General features: G+C 41.1%; 1 pseudogene; it reads right to left on the bottom strand.

Moving 5' to 3' along the window:
• Nucleotides 1–900: 900 nt before the first annotated feature.
• LOC145507402 (regulatory solute carrier protein family 1 member 1-like) lies at nucleotides 901–3,962 on the bottom strand (annotated as a pseudogene).
• Nucleotides 3,963–26,516: the final 22,554 nt, after the last annotated feature.

Here is a 26,516-nt window from a genome sequence, read left to right as displayed (position 1 = left end):
CCACTAAAAATATGGTATAAATGTGCAACTGGAATTGTGAGCAGATAGAAACCTTGGTTTCCATTCTGGCCATGAAATCAAGTCTTCTCAGGAGCTGTATGGAATCCTTCCCAGCATATCCCCTTCCCATGACTTCCCCCCACCCCCAACAAAGTCCCTAAACAGAGAGATTTTGTTCAGGTAGGTATCACAGATCAAAGTCAAAACAGTTAGAAGCTGACCAGAATAGTGGTCCTTGACCTCTCTGCCCTTCTCACTCATAGGCTTCAACTTCCTATTGGTGGTCCATCTGTTTCTTGAGCACTGGGTAGAAGATTATTTTTCAGAGAAGGTAGGGTTTATTTTATTTTTACTTTTTATGCTATATATGTGTATGTGTGTGTGTGTGTTCAGTCATGTCTGACTCTTTGCAACCCTATGGACTGTAACCTGCCAGGCTCCTTCGTCCATGGAATTCTCCAGGCAAGCATACTGGAGTGGGTTGCCATTTCCTTCTCCAGAGGAATCTTCCCAAACCAGGGATCGAACTTGTATCTCTTGTGTCTCCTGCACTGGGAGCCAGATTCTTTACCACAGTGCTACCCTGCAAAGGACAATATATAAACCATCAATTTTTTTCCAGAATACATCATCTTAATGATAATAAAAATCTTTTGTATGCACATAAGTGCCAATACATTTTTGAAGACCCAAATTTTAACAAATAGAACAGACAAATTCATAAGACAAGAAATCATAGAGTACTTTGGCCAAAAAAAAAATCTTTTAAAAAATCTGGCTCAACATTCTGTTTGCTAGTTTTACATATACTGTATAAACAGTGAGTATGGATGTGAGTGTTATAGCTTTTTTAAGGGAATGAAGTAATGTCTAGCTCACTTTTCCAAGGTTATGCAGGAACTACAATGCTCTTTGACAGCAAACAAGAAGTGCAAAGTCTGCATTTCCACCATCTCAGTGCAAAGCACCAAGAACTTCTTGCAAAAGACAGCCAGCGCGGAGAATCTGGTCAACGTCTGCAGCAGGAAAAATTAATGGTGCAAGAAAGGAAGGATGTAATGGATGGCTGGGAGGAGGTTCAAATCTCAGAAGTGGCTCTGAAGCTTCAGAACATTTTCTCTGGTCTCAGGCCTGTCTGCCACTGGATTCTGTGTGCCCTGATCTAAATCTTTAATCAATATGAACCTGGATGACGATGACTCAGTTTGCTCAGAAGTTTGACTGAGGGCATCCTCTTCACTTGCTAAAAGTCTGGGTGAAATTTCTATACCGAAGGTGCAGTGTACTTGATTGGCTATTTTAGCTGAGGCTAGAGTGACAGAACTGCTCTCGTTTATTGATTCCCTAGACTTGGGGACACCTTCCTTATCAGTTCCCAGGTCATCACCTGGACCCCTGAAGTTAATATTTTCTACATCTTCTACTCCAGCTGAAGAGTCTGTTAATTCTTCTGTCTTCACTGATACAGCTATGGCCTGATGAAAGGAGACTTGTGTACACTGTTCACTCTAGGTAGCTATAAGATGCTCATTTGGGGACCATCTTTCGGAAAGGTCTTTAATACCTGTCTGGCCCTCAGTTACTGTCTCTGACTGACAGATAACATCTTCAGATGTACTTTCTGAAGCTGGTTTACTACAAAAGACCAAAAATTCATGAAGTTCCTTCAAGGCTGCTGTTATAGATAAGCAAGATTCCTTTGTTGACTCCACAGAGGGCTAACTGCCACAGAGACTTAAAGAGACTTATATTCATTTGTTGCAGATGTTTCAACATTATTTTCTGGAAGCTGTACATCCTGAGTGGAAATGGACTTACTCAAAATTTCAGAGGAAGGGTTACATTTCTACTTCCATCAAGGGACTATCTCATGTGAGATCAGATACACCAATGTTCATTAGTATTCTGATTGCCTGCTGAATTAAGCACAGCAACCAGGGATTGTTCTACTGTATCTTTTTACATAAAAGTTTCTGAATTTGAGGAGCCAAAGCATCCTGCTGCTCAAATTCTACCTGAAGGTAGAATATTTTTCTCTTAGCCTGTCTCCTTTCACTGTAGTTTCCAAACAAACACTTCTTGTTGATTCTGTTACCTTTCTTCAAGAAGTTCGAGATCTTCTGTGTTACAAAGATGTTCTCCATCATGTGAAGCATTTTGTCGTGTACGCTCATGCTGTTCATTCCTTGGTTCTTCATGTTGCTGAAGGCTATTTACTTGACTCAGGTACTGATATTCTGGATGCCAATCGTTTTCACCTATCAGCCTCTGTAGTTCTTGCTTCCTAGTAGTTGTGACAGATAAACTAGCTGTCTTGTGTGGAGATGAGATTTGAGGCCCTGGGTGTTTCTTTCAGCTTCCCAGAGAGCTTGGGGTAAAGAATCTGCAGGAGATGCGGGTTCGATCTCTAGGTCTGGAAGATCACCTGGAGGAGGAAACAGCAACCCCACTCCGGTATTCTGATGCAATAACCCGTGGACAGAGGAGCATGGTGGGCTACAGTCCATGGGGTCACAAAAAGTCGAACACAACTGAGTGAGTGACCACACACATGCTTCTTTCAGCAGATTTCTCTAGGTCACCTGCACCAACGGCTTCTTTGAGTGAATTCTGCAAAGGAATAGCTGTACTCTGGTTTGCTGGAGCACTGTCTGCTGAAGAAGCACAATCAGAAAGGTCCTGTAGAGGAAGATGTTCTTTCATTTCTGAGGTTATCTGGAATTCAGCTGAAGCCTTCGATGTCTTCACAACTTCAGGTTCAATGCTGTCTGGGTCACCGGGCTTGATAGGGGTGCAGACTGAAGCAGAGACAGAATCAGTAAGACTTAAGAATTACCAGTCACAAGTCTCTGTTGGGAAGGATGGGCTTGATGGTTAAATGCATTTGAAGTTGGTGACAATGATATTCCCAGTGAGTTAGTTCCTTTACTGCTTTTTTCCTCTGGTCTGGGGTCCACTCCAGCTGCAGTACACACATACTACATATATGCATTATGGCTTCTGATACTCTGCATCTTCTACGGATTTCTGAAGGGCTTCTGCTAATTCTTGTTCTGCAACCTCCTCTGGCCTCTTACCTTGGCCCCATATGCCAACTGGGTACACTCTGATAACTCTCCCTCGGGAAGGAAGATGGTCTGTGAGCCTGTGGGGCTCAACATGAGTACATTTTTCTTGAGGTCAATGGAACATTGATGCTATTTCAGCATGTCCAGTCCTGGAAGCACATATACAGGCTCTTCCTCAAGTAAAGAGAAGGAATAAGCCAGGAAATCTGCTTCTTTTTGAACCTGAACTAGATGTACCCTTCCAATAATCTTCTGGGAGCCCATTCCTTTGGCCATCCCTGCCCATCAATAGTCCATCAGCCTCATTATATTACAGCTTTCTGCATACGCTTGGTTCATAATAATAGTCTGAGTCAACAAACACTTTCACAGGATGTCCATTCACTTTGCAGTTAATACAAAGCATTATTACTCAGCCCAGACTTTCCAAAGCCTCTTCCATAGCTATTGCCATGTTTTCCTCAATGTTCTATTACCTTGTATCTTCTATTTCTGCCTGAGTTTCAAGATTATAAGAGTCCACAGAAAAGAGACAAATCCTTTCTTGCTCTCTCATTGCTGCTCCATCAGGACCGTAGAAAATTTCTCAAGATCTCCTCTGAGCAAAGCATCTGCCAGGAGTGGGTTGTGTTCCTTCAGCAAAGACAGCTCAGAGGGGGTTGGCAAGCAATAGGTCTCACAGCAAGGCTGGATTGCCCAAGCCCTGAAGGTATTTCTCCAAGAGATGAGTGGGACTGCTGGGCTCCTTGTAGCTGGCGCTATGAGAATTTTGGGTTTGGGGTTTTAATTTTTTTCCTTTAAGGTTGATTTTATATTAAGAGGTGAGTCTTTCATACATATAAGTAAAATAGGCTATAAAAAATAAGTACCTCAAAATAAAATGGCTCTTAGCATACTTCCCCATACCCACCTCTCTTCACACCTCTCACTTTAGGAAGTACTGTTGACTGAAAGTATCCAGTTGTATTCCTTTGAAGAAAGCGTTTTGATAGACGACGGAGTCTGTTGGGGTAAGTTTGGGAACTGCACCGGAGGCCAAGGGTCTTCTTTTTCCTTCTGCCGTAAAATCCCAGCGCCGCCATCTTGTAAGCCTTAAGCAGCCCATGACCCGTGGTGGTCTGTGAGGTCTTTCAGCAGAGACGGTCTGGCTCTCAGCTGCAAGGAAGTCGGATTCCAGCCGGCACAGCGCGCGGGAGGTGTGCAGCTGCAAGTCGGCGTCGACCTGGAGGGAAAATGTCACCTCGAGGAAGATCTTCCGCACTTAGTACACGGTGAGCAGCCTGGCCCTGGCCGACCCGGCTCTGCTGGGCGCTGCCTCGGCTGGGCGTCGGGGCGTCAGGGCGGCGACGGGGCCAGGCTGGTGCTGCAGGCAGCGGCCCAGGCGCCCGCTCGCCCGATAGTTGCTTCCCTCCTTTACGGTGGCTCGGTGACTCCCTTGGCGAGCGGGGCTGCCACCACCCGCCTGTGAAGCCGCTCGCGGTTTTACTTGGAAGCCTGCTGCTCAGGGCTGTTATCTGGTTAAGTAGATGAAGGCTGAAAAGTATTGACTCATACTTCCTTTTCTGGTTTTTGACGTTGTTCTTCTGAAACAGACACTAGAGTTTTCTGTTTCTTGACTGTATAAGAGAGGGGAGAGAGTTGGAAGAAAAGGAGGGGAGCACCCCTTCTTCGGGGAAAGACTGAAATGATAACTATGACATTGCCATGAGAGATTATCCTGGAACAACAACCTTTAGACCATGTTTTAGGACTGCAAGTGTTATATCCATACTCCCCCTTCCACCCCCCGTTTTTAAGCAACCTTAAAAAAAAAAGTCTTTATTGAATTTGCGACAGTATTGCTTGTGCTTTAGGTTTGGTTTTATGGCCAGGAGGCATGTGGGATCTTAGCTACTCGACCAGAGATTCAACCTACACCCCCTACCTTGGAAAGGGCTGCTAGTCTAAACCACTGGACCTCCATGAAAGTCCCTATAACCATATTCTTATAGACTGTTTCACCTGCTTCTTCATTGCGGAGCAGCTGAAGCATTTAGAGAGCTGACCCTAACCTCTACACAAATCTTAATAATAAAAAACAATGTCAATTAAATGGATCATAGACCTAAATGTAAAAGCTAATACTATAAAACTTCTGTAATGCTATACAACTTCTAAAATAAAGCGTAGAGAAATTTTGTGACCAAAATTAGGTAAGGCCAAAATTTCTTAGATTTAGCACACAAAAAATAAACTATGAAAGGGGAATTCTCTGGCAGTTCAGAGGCTAGGGCTAAGCACTCTCACTGCTGAGTTTCCTGGTTCTATCCCTGGTGGAGGAACCAAGATCCCATAAGCTGTGAGACCAAAAACTAAATAAACAAATAAAACTTTAAAAAAATATTTAAAAATTCAACTGAAAAAAAAGGAAAAATTGATAAATTGCATGTCATCAAAATTAAACATTTTAATTTCATCAAAATTAATCATTTTCTCTTGCACAAAAATGTCAACTGCATTGATTAATTCATTTTAAATAGTTATTAAGTGTCTATCATGTGCCAACACCCTTTTAGATGTTGAATATGACAATGAGATGGATTTCCTCTATTACACTGGACTTGCAGAAAAATGAAAATCTTTAAAAGGTGTTCAACAAACGAAAAACACGAAGCAAAGAAAAGTTTATTAACACAAGCATCCCTGCTATATGTTTTTAAGTTTTTTGTTTAAGTACATGGACAGGATACAATACCAGAAAATAATGGGAAAATACTAAGAAATAAGTATATGTATTATCATTTGGTATTTGTTGAATCTTGTATCATTTGAGCAACAATCCTAAGGATGTGGATGCAGGATAAAGAACATTAGAACTTTGGAGGATGGTCTGAGGCCACATTTCACTCCAGATTGTGTATTGTACTGTGGGACTTGAGAATTAGGCAACCACAGGTTAGATGATTAGTTCCTGCCATGAGCTGTAGGATCTCAGATTGTGATGAAAATGCCTAGCTTGTAGAGTTGTTGTAAGGATTAATGAGGTAATAAATGCGCCGTGCATAACTATACCTCAGTAAAAGGAAACTCACTGGATGATGACAGTGATGATCATAATAAAATCCAATCAGTTTCCAAAAGTTGACCAGGAATGAAAAAGTCACCTGTTATTTTTGAGAAATAAGCCTGCTCCCCTAGGGTTTACGGGAGGATTGGGGCACTTCCTTTCCTCTCCCCATCGTGTGCCCATGACAGGTATCACTAACCAACCCATCCCAGCACTCTTCAGTTAGCCTAGATCAGGCTTCAAAGTCCTCTTCAGGCAGACAACTCTGATTTGTTTACAGTTAGCACTGGAGATAAATGTATCTGCCATTCCTAACTTAAGGGTTCAGTAGACAACTGAAGAATGACTATAAATTTATTTTTCTTACAAAGGCCCAAGTAAAGCCTAACAAGGGATGACCAGGGATTCTAGAAGGTGCTTGGCCACAATATACTACAAGTTTATATCCTAAATAATCAGTCACTGGTTGACTTTTTATTTAGTTAAACTGTGTTCTGTTTGTTGTAAATTCAAAAGTAAGCGATTGATCATTTACCCAACTCGTGGGATTTCTTGAAACTAGGTCTTTGACTTTTCAAGCCTAGAGCCACATACCTGCCATCTCATTTTATAATTAGAGGGATTATTCTAGGTTAGGAGGCCCTTGAGCTCTATCTGACAGGAAATAGCTCCATGAGGCAGAAAGAAAATCTGTCAGGTCAGTGTTCTGGTAATCTGACTCAGCTAAGGCAGTGATGCTCAGAAGGGCAGAAGCTCCCTTACGGCATGGTTCTCAGCCTTGGCTACTGCATAGAATCAACTGAACAGTTTTTAAAACCCCTAATGACCAGGAATCGGTCCTGACCAACTATTAACACATCAGAGTCTCTGCAGATGCTGCCCAAGTGTCAGTATTTAAGTTAAAGCTCTTACGGTAATTCTATGTGCAGCCAAGGTTAAGAATTGTTGTTCTAAGGTGTTTTGGAAATTTACAAGTTGTCTCTGTTGGCCCAATAATTGGACAGATTATTACTGGCGTTTTTCTAAGCAGAGATAATGGATGAGATGTTGTAATGTCTTGTAATGCCTAGGACAATTCCTTCCCAATAAAAAAATTGCCCCACCTTTTGAATGTCCTACTGGATATCAATATGGTTAAAAAACTTATATGATCTGGAACTTAACTGTACCTTACAAATAAACGCAAAGTATTATTTGCATGTTTTAAATTCATACACACAGAATTGTCCTGGAATGTAATCAGCATTTAAATCAAGGTAAAACTGCACTTTATTTAGCAATTTACTAGGAGTTGCTTACCTTGTCAGATAATCATACCACCAATATCAGCACTACTTGAGGTATTTGAGTTGTCAGCATTTGTAGCTGTGGTTTCCATGGTGATGCTATATATAGGTGACAGCATCTGATGACCTCTTTGTGCTTGAATGTTTAGATATTGCAATGTATATGCTACTTTCAGGGAAGACCAAGTTTTTTCTTTTTTTTAATGGCTAAGAAACAGTTAACAGGTTTTATCACAGTGTCAGTGTTTTGGGATCTCAGAGACTTTGCACCTGGAGATATGCTAGTATGACTGGACACTCTTAGGGTCTTTCAAAGTGGAGCCAGGCAACACCTTTTTCTGTTTGTTTGTTGTTTGTTTTTTCCACTGTCTTTTGCCTTACTATATCACCCTTCTTTCTCATTCTTGCCTGCATGTAAACTTGTGAAAGCTATGCCTTCTCTTTAGGAAAACCTTAACTAGGCGTTCTGTGCTTTTATGAACAGAAGAACTAAGACTATTCTTTTGGGGCTCATCCGTAAATCTTAAAAGCTAGACTCAACATTTCCTTTCCATTTTCCATCCAACCCTGACTTTGCTCACCTTGAGTACTGTATTTGCTAGTGAAGAGATTCATTTCCCTCATTCAGGGGGACACTGTCTAATGTTGCTGTCAGAGTCCATCCAATCTGTGCCAAATAAACTGTCAGGTCTTGTAAGCATAATATACTAGGGTCTTTGTCCAGGAGCAATCCTCTGTGTAACCCAGTTTTTCACTGCGAGGACCTTAAGTACCATAGTAGGAGGTGATGGGGAGGGGTTCATAGCCAGCTGTGGATTTCCAGCTGAGGAAGCACTGAAAAGATAACATAACCCCATATTACAAAACCCCATATTTTGAATAGGATAATACACAAACCATTGCAGATAGAGGAGAATCCATCTAAATGTTAAGGACCCTCCAGAAGGAAGGTTTCACAGTGAATATCCAACACCATCTAGTAATAAAATTTCTTCTTATTTAAGGAGAATTAGTATTTCTTGAGTACTAATTAACAGCTGGGAATAGTATTCAGGTTTTTATAGTCATTGTCTTCACTAATTCTCCCCAAAGCACTCTGAGTTAAGAACCAAGAAGTCATTTTACAGATGAGAAAACTGAAATTCAGAGAGGTTAAGTTACTTGACTGAGTAAGTAGCAGAATCTAGACAACCCTAGTATGTCTAGCTTCATCGTTCAGGAGATTAGCTGCCATGCTTTAGGCTCCATCGCCTTACCTAACACGTTGTATGTGCTGTAGTTTACACCTGCTTCCTAGTATTTGCTCCTGGCATATCCTCTAGTCTTACTCAAAATCCTGTGTTTGACCAGAGCCCCCAGCTAACTAGACCAGTGCTTTCCCTTGGAAATAAAATGTGAGTCACAAATATGAGCCACATTTGCTAGTTTTAATTTTCCAGTAGCCACATTTTAAAAGGTAAAAATAAGTAGATGAAATTAATGTTAATATGTTTTATCTAACCCAGTACATCCAAAGTGTTACAATTTGAGCATGTAATCAATATAAAAATTATTAATGAAATAATTTTCACTTTTTTGTACTATACCTTCACAATATGTTGTATAATTACACTTTCAGCACCTCTCAGTTTGGACCATACCCACATTTTAATTGCTCAGTGTGGCTAGAAGCTACCCAGTTGGACATCGCCAGTCTTGTTGCAGAGATCTCAATCCTCATAATAATCTTAGGTGCTCTTCAGAGAATAGGAAAGAAAGAAAGAGCAAGTTTCTAGTTATTTGCTCGATTTAGTCCAAGAAAAGGATAAAAGGAATAAACTGTACAATTTCCGTCTACAACTAGTGGTTTGCTTATTTGCCTGAGAGCAGATGAGAAGCTGAGTGATGAGTCTACACCATTGCATGACGTTTTCTTAGAGGGATGCTTGACACAGAAGATCAGGAAGTCCCAGACCCTGTCCAAAGGGTGACCCATGAAGCGAGCTCACTGAGGACATCCAGTTGGGTCACCATCAGCTCTCAGTCCTCACATTCACTCTCACACCTGCCCCAGCATGAGAGGCAAGGTGCATGAGCCAGCCCTCAGAAGCATGGCACAGGCTCTGTTCTCCATACACTGATTCTTATATCTGAAGAGCAGAGGGAAACCTCAAACCTCCCCTGCCCCCCACACCTATGGAGAATCCTCTACCCTAGTGGTTCACAGACTTTTGCACACATCACAGTCACCTGGAGGGCTTGTTAAAACTCAGATTGCTGGACTTTAGCCCAAGAATTTCTGATTCAGGGAGTCTGGTCTAGGGCCTGTGAATGGGCATTTGCAGTAAGTTCCCAGGTGACACTGCTGCTGCAGGTCCAGGGACCACACTTTGAGAACCAGTACCCAATCCTAAAGAATCAATAAATAATTCAAGAGCAAGAACAAATCTAAAAGGCACAGGTACCATTTTCACCTTTAATGAGACCAATACGATTTTTACATCATTGATGTGTCTGACTGTTTTTCCCCTGCCTCCCATTATCTCCTCTAGTCCAGGAAGGGATAACGTGATCATGATGAGAAGAGACAACACTGAAGGGAAGAAATTAAGGGGGATGGGAAAGCTGGAGGGAAATAAGGAGAAGGACTGCAGCTGATCACGGGGAGTTCAGGGTGGTGGAGAATCACGGAAACCGGTACCCAGGAGGAAAAAGAGCAGCAACACCCCGCACCCTGACCCATTCCCCTCAGCTAGGACAGATGCACAGATTAGAGGCAAGATGCACAGATTAGAGGCAAAAAGTCATCTCAACAAAGATGATTTTCCTCTTTGCTTTTTAAAGGGGGACACTGTGTCTGAACTCTGTGTGATAGCAGGCAGTAGCAAATACATCAAAGAGTCTGGGACACCCTTTGGTGCTAGCTTCTTCATTTCTAACCTTTCCGGGCAACTGGATTTTTAAAAGGAGGGGCAGTGAGACTTGCTGAGTTGCAAGCAGCTGGGAATTTGGAATGCATCTCTGGAGATACATGCTGAGCCTGGCTCAGAACTTCCAAGAAAACTCAGTGGGAGGGAGGAAAAACAGTGCAATGACGTGACGCCTGGTAGGGCTTGCCTCGGCCTTGCTGAATCGCCCAGAGATTGCGTTCCAGCTGTACTGCAGTGACCCAATGTTCCAGTAAACAGGGGGGGATGGACGGGACAGACCTCAGATCAGGCTACGCTGAGGCTTTTAAAGTAGAACACAGGGGGCTAGCTGGGTGCGGTCGGGGTTTAGGGGGTTGCTTTTGTGCATTTCCTGGATCAGGGCGGTACACCCACACCACCCACCAGACACACATACACATCCTCACTTCCAGTGGAACTTGGACAAATATCAAATTCTCAGTTGGTCTAATCTGCAATGGTCAGAAACTAGTGAACTCCTTTAGGACACCTCCCAGGAACCCCAGAACAGAAGTGTTGAAAGGGGCCACTGAGTCAGGCCAGGGCAGGCTACTGACTAATACTGTCCACTCCCTAAGCAATACTTCTGCCTTCCAGAAAGACAGACCTGCTGCAGACAAGCACAGTCAGTCAGTCCATTTCCCCATTTGGTTTCGTGGTACAAAACAACTGACTGATGATCCTATGATTCCTTGGGTTTTTTTCTACCCTCCCTGCCTCGCCCCTCCCTGTCTCACGCCTATATTCTTCACTTCATTTCACCAGCCAGTGAATGGGCTAAAGTAGAAGTCAGAGGGACTTAGTAAAAATATGAGGAAGAGTACTTGGGCTTAGAGAGCAGAGTTCTGGAAGTTCCTTCTCTAAGTGTCTGCCTGGGGCTTTGTAGCCTGATTAGCATAGATAGGTTCCCCCTCCCATCACATAAATGTGTGAGTGATATTTTGGATTCCACATGACTACTAGGTGACCAAATGATTTATTGTCCACATTGGGACATCTCTGAGAATTAGAGGGGGCGCTACTGAAACCTCTGGGACAAAGCCCTTACCCAGGACATATGATCACCTACATGACTGGCGGGTTCATTTCTCATCCTACATGTCGCCATCCCACCTCACGTCACAAGTTACGTTTTTATTGTGGCCAATTTGTCCTTTCCCTTTCCTGGTTTTTGACCAACTATTCCTTTATTTTCTCAGATAACCGTGATCTTCAGGTGATCATTAGGCCTCTGTGATGAAGTGGGGAAAAGTCAGGTTTAAAAAATTTCCCATATGAAAAGCTGTATGACTCCCCCACTGAAGGTCTGAGTGGTGTTTTCCAGCGATCTCCAGAAGCTGGTTTTCTATTCCAGAGACTTACTTCATTCTGGATTTTAGTGCCATTCTGGATTTTAGCTGAATATTGTCAGCTTTTACTCACCAAATGGTCACACCCCAATTTTTGGACAAGCAGAACAACATGAAAAACGGTGATGATGTCTTGAATACTCATAGCAGGAAAAAAAGCCTTTCTCATGCTGTTCCCTTCAGAATGAGGATAGTAGGCCCAGCCTCCTTTCTATTTCTCTAGTGTGTGTGGATTATTTCTAATGTTTATAGCCACTCTGTGAAGTTCTAATTATCCTCATTTTATTGACTAGGGCTGTACATTGAAGCCAGAAAAGGGAAGTCAGCAAATAGTGTGTGTGCTTACTCAGTTGTGTCTGACTCTTTGTGACCCCATGGACTATAACCTGCCAAGCTCCTCTGCCCATGGAATTTTCCGGGCAAGAATACTGGAGTGGAGTTACATTTCCTTCTCCAGGGCATCTTCCTGACCCAGGGATCTAACCCGAGTCTCTGGGGTCTCCTATATTGGCAGGTGAATTCTTTACTACTAGTGCCATCTGGGAAGCCCCAGCCAAGTAGTATCCAAATCCAGATTTACCTGGTCCCAGAGCCCATGCCTGTGCTCCACCAGGCCATCTATGTACCTGCCTTTGCAAATCTGACTTGACTTCCTTCCTCAGGGACTATGGGACCTATAGACTCTTTCGATGGCAGCCTTCATACAATGCCAAGGCCCTCTCTCATAATTGGCCAGCTTAGAATAACCCCCTGATGGACACTTGCTTATTCTTCAGAGACCTGTTTTTCTTTCTTTTCCATTATGTTTGGTGGTGATTTCATACTCCCACAAGCCCTACTTACTGCACACCAAGACTCTGGCAGCCCCAGAAAAGTACTGGCTATGATAGCACATGGGCTGGGGGTCTGGCAGTTTTGGCTGAAATTCAGAGAGGTCAGAAAATCTCAGACCCGGTAATAAGATTAGATTAAAAACAACAACAGCGAGATGAAATGTTTAGTGACTTTGGGTCTAAGTCTCCTCTAGGAGCAAGACTCAGTAGCAAGCAAAGGTCTCCCAGGCCAAGTACCTGCCAGGGCAGCATTCTGTGCATGGAAGCAGGGAACACATCTGCTTAGAGCTGGGACCAAGGTGGTGGACACTAGAACAGACTAATTACCTGAAGTTCTGAACATCCTTCCTCATCCCAACTGACTTACCTCTGATCATTCTGCCAGGTGTATACATTTCTCTAGCCCTAAAAGACCATTTCTCATAATGCCTGACTTCCTTCGCTTCCCCTGCATCTTTCAAAATATAGCATAGTGTGCCCATGAGCGTGGGCTTGGAAATCAGATACCCCTGGGTTTGCTGCTATTGGCTGAGTGACTCTGGGCATGTTCTAACTTTTGTTTGTAATCCTCATCTATAAAATGAGGATGATAAGTAGAACCTACTAGAAGGATTAAAATAAGTAAAGTTATCATTCACCTGTTATAGGGTAAGCACTCAATAAATGATTATGTTTATATTACTGCTGTTGCTGTGGCTTGAGGTTGGCATAAGTTCTTCCTCCAGAATAAGCCAGCCCAACTGCAATAGGAACGGAGAGCATGCAAGAGATAAAAGGACTCTAGCATCCATCTAGTTCAACTTCTTCACTTGGGAAGGAACCTCATGTTCAGAGCAGGTTAATTGGCTTGTCCAAAGTTATTTGCCTGAATAGTTCCAACCTTCATATAAGGGAGTTAATTAGTTAAAGCAGGAGAAAAGGCTTTGGCTTTGGAATCAGACATGTGAATTTATTTTCCACTTGCCAGCTTGGAGGTCTTAGACAAGTGACTTGACCTGATTCTGCTTCATTTCCTCATCTTTGGCAATCAGTTAGTAGAGCCAGTCTCCCAGGATTGTGGAGAGGACTTAGCAGGCTGGTATAGATCATATACGCAGTGGGCACTGGTTGCTTGGTTCCCCACACATCACTAGAACATTCCAGGGCCAATTATTACAGTACAGCCTAGTAGAAGGAACTGAGTGCAAAATGGAGCTTGGAAACACAATGAGCTTTGCCTGAAAGATGAAATTGGGACATTGAGAAATAACTTTGCTTATCAATCTGCAAATGCCGACTTTACAGAAAGTTTGATGAAAAAAAGAAAGTTTCATGCATTAATCAGATAGGAATTCCCTCTGGTGAGGCTGAGAGCAAAGACTGAGAAGATGATCTGTGGTCTGACCTAGGACTCTAAATGAGGGAGAATGAAGAGAGCTGGGGCTGGAGTGGAAGAGAGTAGTCAGGGAAAATAATCTTGAGGACTTTAAACTGATCTTGTAGAATATCTTCCAAAACAATTTTGAAAGCACCCTGGTTTCTAGACACAAATTGTATTTTGAATTGGTAACACAAAGCAGGGGGTAGCGTTGAGATGGGTGGCAGTTTTTCAGATGCAGTAGTTTTGGAATAGGGAGCACAAGGCAAGTTTTAGAATGAAAAGTGAGTTCTGGTGTGGGTTTGTTCCAAGATGAATATGGAGAAGGACTTAGATACTCCACAGAAGCTCAACCCTTGAGTGATCCAATTACAGGTTTTGAAATGGACCCAGGGGCAAAATTTGGAAATTTAAAATGGAAAGGCAGAGGAGAAGCAATTTTGCAACTAGACAAATGACTGACTCTAAAAAGTCCTCTGGGGAGAAAAAGGTTTGGAAAATGTTGTGTAAGCCATTTCTAAATGCCCCAGGGGAATTAGAATGTACTTTTCTAGGGATAATTAGGGTAAGATTGATTGAGTCTGAGAGAGGACTGTGGCCTTGTGCTTGTAATTCACCCAAATGCTGGGTGACCTGTGGAATGGAGAGTAGTGATGATTACCCTCAGTGGAAGCAAAGCATGTGGCCCTGTTTAACAAACAAACAAGTGAACAAACACAGCAGAGAAATTTGTTCTTAAACTATAAACTTCTTAAGTATTGGGCTGGTAGTCCTAGTGCCTGCCAGAGGGAACACATTCAATAAATATTTAAATGAAATAATGGCTTGGCTGCCTTAGAAGATAGTGAGTTCACCAGCATACAAAGTATTCAAGCAGTAGTCCCACAGCAGGAACTGTAGAGATGGTTTCAGGATCTTTTGGGTATAACTGATAATCATTAAGATTTTTAGCAATCCTAAGATTCTGGGCCTCCAGCATAGTATAGTAATTCTCTATAACAGTTGGATCTGATTTGAACATTGGGGTCCCAAGTAATAATTATGAAAATGTTCAAGGAACTCCAAAGAAGAATGGATGAACATAGGAAAACACAACAATCCAAAATCTACAGGATGCAGTAAAAGCAGTTCTAAGAGGGAAGTTTACGGCAATACAAGCCTACCTCAAGAAACAAGAAAAATCTCAAACAATCTAACCTTGCATCTAAAAGAACTAGAAGAAGAATACACAAAGTTATTAGAAGGAAAGAAACAATAGAATCAGAGCAGAAATAAATGAAATAGACACTAAAAAATTAGAAAAGATCAATGAAACTAAGGGTTGGTTCTTTGAAAAGATTTTTTAAAAAAACCCAGATAAACCTTTACCCATACACATCAAGAAAAAAAAGACAGCCCAAATAAATAATATCAGAAATAAAAGAGAAGTTACAATGGACACCACAGAAATGCAAAGTATCATAAGAGGTTACTATGAACAATATACCAATAAAATGGACAGTGTGGAAGAAATGGATAAATTCCTCAAAACATGCAATCTCCCAAGACTGAATCAGAAAGAAAATATGAACAATCAAGTTACCAATAATGAAATTGAATCAGTAGTTTAAAAACTTCCCCCTCTTAAAAAAAATCCCCCCTCCCCAAAAATGTCCAGGGCCAGATGGCTTCATAGATGAATTCTCTCAAGCATATGTAGAACAGTTAATACCTATCATTCTCCAACTATTCTGCAAAAATTGAACAGAAAGGAATACTTCCAAACTCATTCTATGAGACCAGCATCACCTTGTTAGCAAAACCAGACACAGAAACCACAGAAAAGAAAATATCTCTAATGAACATTGATGCAAAATCCTTAAGAAAATATTAGCAAACAAAATTCAACAATACAATAAAAGAATCATATACCATGCTTACATGAGATTTACCTCAAGAATACAAAGATGATTCAAATCAGTCAATTTGATACACCACATTAACAAATTGAATAAAAATCATATGATTATCTCAACAGATGCAAAAAAGCTTTTGACAAAATTAAATATCTGTTTATGATAAAAGCTCCAAACAAAGTGGGCATAGAAGGAATATACCTCAACATAATAAAGGCCACAGATGATAAGCCCACAACTAGCATCATACTCAGTGGTGAAAAACTAACAGCATCTCCTCTGAGAGTGGGAACAAGTCAAGGATGTCCTCTCTTGCCACTTCTATTCAATCTACCATTGGAAATCCTAGCCACCACAGTCAGACCAGAAGTAGAAATAAAAAGAATCCAAACCAGAAGAGAAGAATTAAAATAGTCAGTTTACAGATGACATAATGCTATATGTAGGAAATCCTAAGGACACCGAAAAAACCATTGAAAGTGAAAGTCGCTCAGTCATGTCCCACTCTTTAGTCCATGGAATTCTTCAGGCCAGAATACTGGAGTGGGTAGCCTTTCCCTTCTCCAGAGGATCATCCCAACCCAGGGATCGAACCCAGGTCTCCCACATTGCAGGCAGATTCTTTACCAGCTGAGCCACAAGGGAAGCCCACAAAGGAAGCCCACAAGGGAAGCCATAAGGGAAGTACTAAAAAATCATTAGTACTAATAAATTCAGTAAAGTAGCAGGATACAAACTTAATATGCAGAAATCTGTTTCTGTACACAAATAGCAAACTATCAGAGAAATTAAGAAAACAATTTTGTTTATAATTTCATCAAAATGAATAAAATACCTCGAATATATCTAGCCAAGGAGGTAAAAAACTTAGAAAAGTATAAGACATTGCTGGGAAAAATTGAAGATGACACAGACATATAGAAAGATATACCATGCTCATGGATTGGATGAATTAATATTGTTAAAATGACCATACTACCCCAGGAAATCTACATATTCAGTGCAATCCCTATCAAAATATCAATGGCATTTTTCACAGAAGTAGAACAAATAATTCTTAAATTTATGTGGACACACAAAAACTCTGAATAGCCAAAACAATCTTGAGAAAGAAGAACAAAGCTGGAGGTAATATGCTCCCTAATTTGATACCATACTACAAATCTTCATTAATCAAAACTGTATAGTACTGTCACTAAAACAGACACATAGGTCAGTGGAATAGAATAGAGACCCCAGAAATCAACTCACACTTTTATGATCAATTAGTCTGCGACACAGGAAGAAAGAATATGCAATGGGAAAGAAATAGTTTCTTAGTAAATTATGATGGGAAAACTGGAAAGTTGCATGCAAAAGAATCAAACTGGACTTCTTTCTCACACCATATATATTTGTGAAAGTCGCTCATTTGTGTCCGACTCTTTGCGACCCCATGGCCTATACAGTTCATGGACTTCTCCAGGCCAGAATACTGGAGTGGGTAGCCTTTCCCTTCTCCAGGGGAGTCTTCTCAACCCAGGGATCGGACCCAGTCTCCCGCATTGCAGGCGGATTCTTTACCAGCTGAGTATTCTTTATATACTCAAAATAGGTTAAAGTCTTAAATGTAAGACCTGAAACCATAAAACTCCTAGAAGAGTACATAGACAGTACACTCTTTGACATCAGTTTTAGCAGCATTTTTTTTTTTTTTTGAGATTTCAGTCAAGGGAAACAAAAGCAAAAATGAATAAATGGTACTACGTTAGACTATAAGGTTTTGCACAGCAAAGGACACTGTCAACAAAGGCAGCCTACTGAATGGGAGAAGATATTGGCAAATAATATATCCAATAAAGGGTTAATAACCAAAATATAGAAAGAACTTATACAACTCAACATCAGAAAATCAAACAACCAGATTAAAAAAATGGGCTCGGGACTTGGATAGACATTTTTCTGTAGAAGACATAGATGGTCAATAGGTACATGAAAAGATGCCCCAGATCACTAGTCATAAGGAAAATGCAAATGAAAACTTGAATGAGACATCACATCACATCTGTTAGAAAGGCTATCACCAAGAAGACAAGAAATAACAAGTGTTGGTGAGGATGTGGAGAAAAGGAAAACCTTGTGCACTGTTGATGGGAATGTCAATTGGTATAACTGCTATGGAAAACATTATGGAGGTTCCTCAAAAAATTAAAACTAGAACTGCCATTTAATTCAGCAGTTCCACTGCTGGGTCTTTAACCAAAGAGAACAAAAACACTAAGTTGAAAATATATATGCTCCCCAATGTTCATTGTACCATTATTTACAATAGCTAAGATATGGATGCAACCTAAGTGTTCATTGACAGACAGATGTATGTCTGTTGACATATATATGTGTGCATGCATGTGTGTGTGTGTGTGTGTGTGTGTGTGTGTGCCCGCTCAGTCGTGTCTGACTCATCACCAGCCCATGAACTGTAGCCCTCCAGGCTCCTCTGTCCATGGAATTTTCCAGGCAAGAATACTGGAGCAGGTTGCCATTTCCTACTCCAAGGGATCTTCCCGACCCAGGGATCGAATCTGTGTTTCTTGCATCTCCTGCATTGGCAAGAGATTTCTTTACCACTAGTGCCACCTGGGAAGCCTATATATGTACAGTTTGTCCTTTGTTTTTGGTTCTCTTTCCTCCTAGTTGAATTTATACCAGTAATAAAAGAGCATTTACTTTTTCTAAAATGCATTCTTGGTAAATAGAGAGATCTTAGCTTAAAGTTTTTTCTTTTTCCTTTACTGTGAAAATTGATTGCATTCTACATCACCAGGCTTCTGTACTATTTGTCTGCTTCTTGCCCTCAGAGGACATTTCTCCACAGGGTGGTCCCACCCAGGCTTAGAGGTTCTAGGCAGGATTTATGTGTCGGCCTACAGCTGCCCTAAGCGGTTGGCTGCTGCTGACTCCTCCAGGTTTGCGTGGCACCTGGATGTGAAGGTTCCTGCCTTTTGTTTCCCAGCCTCCCCATCCCTGGCCTTCCGACATGCTCTAGCTCCTCTGCTGAGCTAACAAGATGCTGCCCTGGTTCTTATACCTGGGCTCCCATCTGCCTGTTACCCACTGTCCATGGAAGAAGTTGGACTTCTCTGGTGGTTCAGCAGGTAAAGAATCTGCCTGCAATGCAAGAGACTTGGGTTCAATCTGTGGGTCAGAAGATCCCCTGGAGACCGAAATGGCAACCCACTCCAGTTTTCTTGCCTGAAAAATCCCATGGACAGAAGATCCTGGAGAACTACGGTCCACGGGGTTGCAAAAGCGTCGCAACTGACTTTCAGGACACAACTGAGTGACTAAGCACATGCACGATGGAAGAAGGTATTTTTTTCTGCAGTTGAGCTGCATGGCAGAGTAGAGCAAAGGATGGAAAAGAAGAAAAACGTTTGCTATAGCTTTTATCTAAAAATAATGAGTAAGAATGCACTCTATAAAACAAACAAAAAAGTATTTTAAGTACAAGGCTTAATGGAGCAATCACAGTAATGGGAGCTAATACCATGATGCTATAAGCCTTCACCCATTCTGTAAATATTTACTGAATTCCTATCACCTGGGCATTCAGAACTGAGCAAAACAAACAGGCCTCTGACTGGGGAGTTGCCATGCACTAATTATTTATCATTCCAATAAATGCCGTCATGACAACCTGTGGTAAATGCAATAAAGGAAAAGTCCAGGACACTATGGGAGAGTATAACTAGAAAGTCTATTTTGGAATGCGAGGTTAGGAGGGGACACTGAACCTAAGACCTGGAAGGCAGGAAAGAATCAGCCAGATGCGAAACATTCTGGTCAGCAGGAACACCTGGGGTAAAAACCTACCATATGAAAGAAGATGAGACAGTGTGGTCTGCCAGGAATATGGTGAGCAGAGGCAGTGGCTGGTGAGGAAGCAGAGCCAGATCACACACGCTGAAGCGGCCACATCGAGGACTTGAGATTTCAACTATGAGTGATGGTTCAAAAACCTAAGATCATGGCATCTGGTCCTGTCACTTCATGGCAAATAGAAAGGGGAAAAGTGGGAACAGTGACAGATTTCATTTTCTTGGGCTCCAAAACCACTCCAGATGGTGACTGCAGCCACAAAATGACAAAATGACTGCTCCTTGGAAGAAAAGCTATGACAAACCTAGACAGCGTATTAAAAAGCAGAGACATCACTTGGCAGACAAAGGTCCGTCTAGTCAAAGCTATGGTTTTTCTAAACAACAACTACTCCAGTATGACCTCATTTAACCTAATTAATGACATCTGTTGTTTTGTCACTAAGTTATCTCCAACTCTTTTGTGACCCCTATGGACTGTAGCCCATAGGCTCTTCTCTCCATGAGATTTCCAGACAAGAATACTTGAGTGGGTTGCCATTTCCTTCTCTGGGGGCTCTTCAGAACTCAGGTATCGAACCTGTGTCTTCTGCCCTGGCAGGCAGATTCTTTACCACTGAGCCATTAGGGAAGCTCAGTTAGTTACATCTACAAAGACCCTATTTGCAAATAAGGTCACATTCAGAACCACTGGGGGTTGCTGCTGCTGCTGCTGCTGCTAAGTCGCTTCAGTCGTGTCCAACTCTTTGCAACCCCATGGACTGTAGCTCACCAGGCGCCTCTGTCCATGGAATTCTCTAGGCAAGAACACTGGAGTAGATTGCCATGCCCTCCTCCAGGGGATCTTCCCAACCCAGGGATCAAACCCATGACTTTTACGTCTCCTGCACTGGCAGACAGGTTCTTTACCATTAGTGCCACCTGGGAAGCCAGTTCAATTCACAGCACTAGGTATAAGTATATATTCTCTTTTTAAAAATTTCCTGAACCTAATTTCTTTTTGTGTAGTTCATGTACAATATTATATATGTTCTAGGTGTACAATATAGTGATTCACAATTTTTAAAGGTTATACTCCATTTATAGTTATTACAAAATTTTGGCTGTATTCCTTATGTTGTACAATATATCCTTGTAGTTTATTTTATACCTAATAGTTCATACCTCCTAATCCCCTACTGCTTTATTGCCCCTTCCCCCTTCCCTCTCCCTTCTGGTAACCACTAGTATTTTCTCTATAGCTCTGAATCTGTTTCTTTTTTGTTATATTCACTAGTTTGTTATATTTTTTGGATTCTACATGTAAGTGCTATCATATAGTATTTGTCTGTGTCTGACATTTCACTTAGTATAATGCCCTCCAAGCCCACCCATGTTGCTGCAGATGGCAAATTTTCATTCTTTTTATTGCTGAGTAGTATGCCATTTTGTGTGTGTGTGTGTATCATATTTTTTATCTATTCATCTGTTGTTAAACATTTAAGTTTCTTCTGTGTCTTGGCAACTGTATTTAATGCTGCTATGAACATTGGGGTACATATGTCTTTTCAAATTAGTGTTTTAATTTTCTTCAGTATATACCCAGGAGTGGAATTGCTGGATCATATGGTATTTCTATTTTTAGTTTTTTGAGGAAACTCCATAGTGTTTCCCACAATGGAATTTAACAGTGTTAAGGCTTCCAATTCATGATCACAGAACAGTTTAACTTTAGGTGTGCGTTTTGTGTTTCATCATGTTGAGGTCCTATCAATTGCTATGTTATTTGGAGTTTTCATGAGGAATGGGTGTTGAAGTTTGTCAAAAGTCTTTTTAATAATCTCCAAAGATGCTAAAATAATATTTAACTTATAACAAATGCTGCTGCTTAGTCACTCAGTCATATCTGACTCTCTATGGCCCCATGGACTGTAGCCCTCCAAGCTTCTTTGTCCATGAAATTTTCCAGGCAAGAATACTGGAGTGAGGTGCCATTTCCTACTCTAGGGGATCTTCCCAACCCAGGGATCGAACTCACATCTCCTGTGTCTCCTGCATTGGCAGGCGGATTCTTTACCACTAGCTCCATCTGAGAACCCCTGTAACAAATAGTATAATGAATTCTGTTAATGAATTTCATAATACTGAACCATCCTTTTTTATATTCCTAAAAGAAATTCTATCTGATAAATATGAATTATTTTCTTAATGTGCTAAAAGATTCTGCTCACTAATACTTTATTTCAGAATTTTTGCTTTAGTTTAGGTCTAGGTCTATAGAATTTGGACTTTTTTCCTTTTTTTTCTGCATTTTGGAATTTAGCACTGAGAATTCCTGATCTTTGTTTTTTTCTTTTATTTTTCTCCTCCCCAATTGTCTTTGGGTTTCATTAAGAACTCCTTCTTAAATTAAGATTGTGTCTTACAGCTCTTTCAGTTATAACCCACTGTTATACTGGAGCCCTGATGGTGTGGTGGTTAGGTGTTGGAGAGGATGTGTTCTATAATCTTATGATTAATTTCAATTTTTAACAAGCCTACGTCCCTGGGCTGTGACCTTCAGAAATGTGTCTCATCATTTTTTTTTTCCTTTTCCTTAGACTAAAAGAGTAGGCAGTGCTGGAGCTGACCCCTCTCCCAGTGAGGTAAGGGAAACGAGTCTCCCCTGGAGGGCAGGACTTTGTTGTGAAGAATGCTCTCTGGACATATTTCAAAAAGTTTTCTTTTACTCTGGGCTCACTTGTAAATGGTTATTTTCCCCTTCCCCCTACTAGAAACTCCAGGATATTTTTCTTCACTCTTCAATGTGAAAACCTGGAGGTATAAACCCCTCAAAAGTATGGGATCCTCCCTAAGCGGCTTAGGAATGTTTTAACTCTCAAGCTAGTCTGTGGTCAGCCTCCAGCAATTAGTCCAAATCACCGTGAAATGTTTCTACCAGTGAATGGCTTGAGTGACTTTGATCTTGGCTGTGATATCTATACTTTCATGTCTCTCCAAATTACAGGGTGGACATTTACCCTATGACTTCTCTTCTCTGAACTAAGAAAATCCATTTTTAGTTAGTGTATTCAGCATTTTTCTTTTGTAAGAAAGGTGGAGAAGGGAATGGCAACCCACTCCAGTATTCTTGCCTGGAGAATACCATGGACAAGGAGTATGGTGGGCTATAGTACATGGGGTTGCAAAGAGATGGACACAACTGAGCAACTTACATGGATGGGCCACAGTGGAGAGTTTTGACAAAACATGGTCCACTGGAGAAGGGAATGGCAAGCCACTTCATTATTCTTGCCTTGAGAACCCCATGAACAGTATGAAAAGGCAAAAAGATAACGCACTGAAAGATGAACTCTGCAGGGTGCTAGGTGCCCAATATGCTACTGGAGAAGAATGGAGAAAAATTTGCACAAAGAATGAAGAGGCTGAGCCAAAGCGAAAACAATGCCCGGCTACGGATGTGACTAGTGATGGAAGTAAAGTCTGAAGCTATAAGAACAGTATCGCATAGGAACCTGGAATGTTAGGTCCATGAATCAAGGTACATTGGAAGTGGTCAAACAGGAGATGGCAAGAATGAACATCGACATTTTAGAAATCAGTGAACTAAAATGGACTGTAATGGGCAAATTTAACTCAGATGACCATTATATCCATTACTGTGGGCATAAATCCCTTAGAAGAAATGCAGTAGGCCTCATAGTCAACAAAAGAGTCTGAAATGCAATACTTGGGTTCAATCTCAAAAATGACAGAATGATCTCTGTTCATTTCCAAGGCAAACCATTCAGTATCACAGTAATCCAAGTCTATGCCACGACCACTAATGCTGAAGAAGCTGAAGTTGAACTTTTCTACGAAGACCTACAAGACCTTCTAGAGCTAACACCAAAAAAAAAAAGACATCCTTTTCATCATAGGGGACTGGAATGCAAAAGTAGGAAGTCAAGAGATACCTGGACTAACAGGCAAATTGGGCCTTGGAGTACAAAATGAAACAGGGCAAAGGCTAACAGAGTTTTATCAAGAGAATGCACTGGTCATAGCAAACACTCTCTTCCAACAACACAAGAGAAGACTCTACACATTGACATCACCAGATGGTCAATACCGAAATCAGATTGATTGTATTCTTTGCAGCCAAAGATGGAGAAGCTCTATACAGTCAGAAAAAACAAGACCAGGAGCTGACTATGGCTCAGATCATGAACTCCTTATTGCCAAATTCAGACTTAAATTGAAGAAAGTAGGGAAAACCACTACACCATTCAGGTATGACCTAAATCAAAACCCTTAAAATTATACAATGGAAGTGACAAATAGATTCAAGGGATTAGATCTGATAGACAGAGTGCCTGAAGAACTATGGACAGAGGTTCATAACATTGTACAGGAGGTGGTGATCAATACCATCCCCAAGAAAAAGAAATGCAAAAAGGCAAAGTGTTGTCTGAGGAGGCCTTACTCATAGCTGAGAAAAGAAGAGAAGCTAAAGGCAGAGGAGAAAAGGAAAGATATACCCATTTGAATGCAGAGTTCCAAAGAATAGCAGGGAGAGATAAGAAAGGCTTCCTCAGTGATCAGTGCAAAGAAATAGAGGAAAACAACAGAATGGGAAAGACTAGAGATCTCTTCAAGAAAATTAGAGATACCAAGGGAACATCTCAAAGATGAGCACAATAAAGAACAGAAATGGTGTGGACCTAACAGAAGCAGAAGATATTAAGAAGAGATGGCAAGAATACACAGAAAAACTATACAAAAAAGATCTTCATGACCCAGATAACCACAATGGTTATCTAGATCACTCACCTAGAGCCAGACATCCTAAAGTGTGAAGTCAAGTGGGCCTTAGGAAGCATCACTACGAACAAAGCTAGTGGAGGTGATGGAATTCTGGCTGAACTATTTCAAATTCGAAAAGATGATGCTGTTAAAGTGCTGCAGTCAATATGCCAGCAAATCTGGAGAACTCAGCAGTGGCCACAGGACTAGAAAAGGTCAGTTTTCATTCCAGTCCCAAAGAAAGGCAATGCCAAAGAATGTTCAAACTACCACACAATTGCACTCACCTCACACGTGAGCAAGTAATGCTCAAAATTCTCCAAGCTAGGCTTCAATAGTACGTGAACTGAGAACTTCCAGATGTTCAAGCTGGATTTAGAAAGGGCACAGGAACCAGAGATCAAATTGCCAACATCCATTGGATCATAGAAAAAGCAAGAGAATTCCAGAAAAAACATCTACTTCATTGACTATGCTAAAGCTTCTGGTTGTGTGGATCACAACAAACTGTGGAAAATTCTTCAAGAGATGGGAATACCAAACCACCTTACCAGCCTCCTGAGAAATCTGGATGCAGGTCAGGAAGCAACAGAGCTGGACATGGAACAAAGGAATGGTTTCACATTGGGAAAGGAGTATGTCAAGGCTGTATATGGTCACCGTGCTTATTTAACTTATGTACAGAGTACATCAGGCAAAATGCTGGACCTAATGAGGCACAAGCTGGAATCAAGATTGCAGAGAGAAATATCAATAAGCTCAGATACGCAGATGACACCACCCTTATGGCAGAAAACAGAGAAGAACTAAAGAGCTTCTTGGTGAAAGTAAAAGAGGAGAGTGAAAAAGTTGGCTTAAACTAAGATCATGGCATCCAGTCTCATCACTTCATGGCAAATAGATGGGAAAACAATGGAAATGGTGACAGAAAAGTCTGTCACTATTTTCTTAGACTCAAAGTCACTACAGATGGTGAATGCAGCCATGAAATTAAAAGATGCTTGCTCCTTGGAAGAAACACTATGACAAACCTAGACAGCATATTAAAAAGCAGAAACATTACTTTACCGACAAAGGTCCATCTAGTCAAAGCTGTGGTTTTTCTGGTAGTCATGTATGAATGTGAGAGTTGGACCGTAAAGAAAGCTTAGTGCTAGAGAATTGATTCTGTGAACTGTGGTGTTGGAGAAGTCTCTTGAGAGTCATTGGACAGCAAGGAGATCAAACCAGTCAATCCTAAAGGAAATCATACCTGAATATTCATTATAAATTAGAACATTCATTAGATGCTGAAGCTCCAATACTTTGGCCACCTGATGCGAAGAACTGACTCATTGGAAAAGACCCTGATGCTGGGAAAGATTGAAGGCAGGAGGAGAAGGGGACAACAGAGGATGAGAATGGTTGAATGGTATCAGCAACTCAATGGACATGAGTCTGAGCAAGCTCTGGGAGTTGGTGACAGACAGGGAAGCCTGGCGTGCGGCAGTGCATGAGGTCAAAAAGGGTCAGAAACGACTGAGTGACTGAACTTAACTGAACTGAATGGCTAACACTTTTCACTTTCAACAGCTCTTTACATGTTGGAGCTAAGCTAGAAATAGAGTGTTGATCAAAGTTCTCCTGTGAAATAATCAGGATCTTATTCATTTTTGTGGGGTAATGTCTTGATAGCTTTATTTCTCCTATGGGAATGTGTCTATTTAAGGTTTCTCTGTTTATGGAGGTCAATTTCGGGCCAATTTCAAGTATTTTCCTAAGAAATTATCTCTGTTATCTGGATTTCCAAATTTATTTGCTTAGACTTTTTCAAGTTAATGCCATTTTTAGAAAGCTTCATCTTTTTTTAATCTTATGTTTTCCAGTTTTTTATTGGATCAGCTAATGGTTTACCTATTTCATTTAGTTAAGAACCAGCATTATTAAATTATTAGTTCTTATTTTCTATTTCTGACTCATTAATGTTTGCTCTATCTTCACTGTTTATTCCATCTGCTTGCTTTCAGTTAGTGTTGATTTTTTCTTGAGGTAAGCTTTATATATATATTAATTAAATCTTACATTAATCTGTGGTTTGGACCACAGAATGTAAGATATCAAGATGAATCCTAATGTAACCTGTTGACTTTGGGTG

This window comes from Giraffa tippelskirchi, chromosome 5 (genome assembly GCF_054371585.1).
Source record: "Giraffa tippelskirchi isolate mGirTip1 chromosome 5, T2T-mGirTip1v1.2.pri, whole genome shotgun sequence".
NCBI lineage: Eukaryota > Metazoa > Chordata > Mammalia > Artiodactyla > Giraffidae > Giraffa > Giraffa tippelskirchi.
This window is presented reverse-complemented; position numbering and strand designations above follow the sequence as displayed.